This window comes from Penaeus monodon, chromosome 21, assembly GCF_015228065.2.
Source record: "Penaeus monodon isolate SGIC_2016 chromosome 21, NSTDA_Pmon_1, whole genome shotgun sequence".
In the NCBI taxonomy this organism is placed as follows: domain Eukaryota; kingdom Metazoa; phylum Arthropoda; class Malacostraca; order Decapoda; family Penaeidae; genus Penaeus; species Penaeus monodon.
Genome location: NC_051406.1, coordinates 21886392 through 21886750, shown reverse-complemented (window position 1 = coordinate 21886750; position 359 = coordinate 21886392).

The window sequence follows — 359 nt, the reverse complement described above, 5'->3', positions numbered from 1 at the left end:
ACACACGTTCGATTAGGGTGGGCATATGTGGCATAGGTTGTCCAGCGATCTGGCAGTTTTATTTAGCTTGTGGGGTGCGCATACCGTCGTCGTCGTCAGCGCAGAGTTGTCTTTTGAACCTGCTGTAGATTGTCTTGTGTGTTTGTACGCGTGCTCGTGCAGGAGATGGAGGCGGGTAGGAATGGGAGAGGGGGAGGTCCTGTTATGGCCTCCAGATGCGTTGATTTTTTTATGCGTTGCGGTGGGGCTTTGCAGAGGCTAATGGCTCGTGGCGCCCTCGGGGGACGTGACCGGGGAGAGGGGGGTGAGGCAGGACGTGCTTTGGAGGGTCAGGCGATTGTGACGTTATGGGGGGGGGG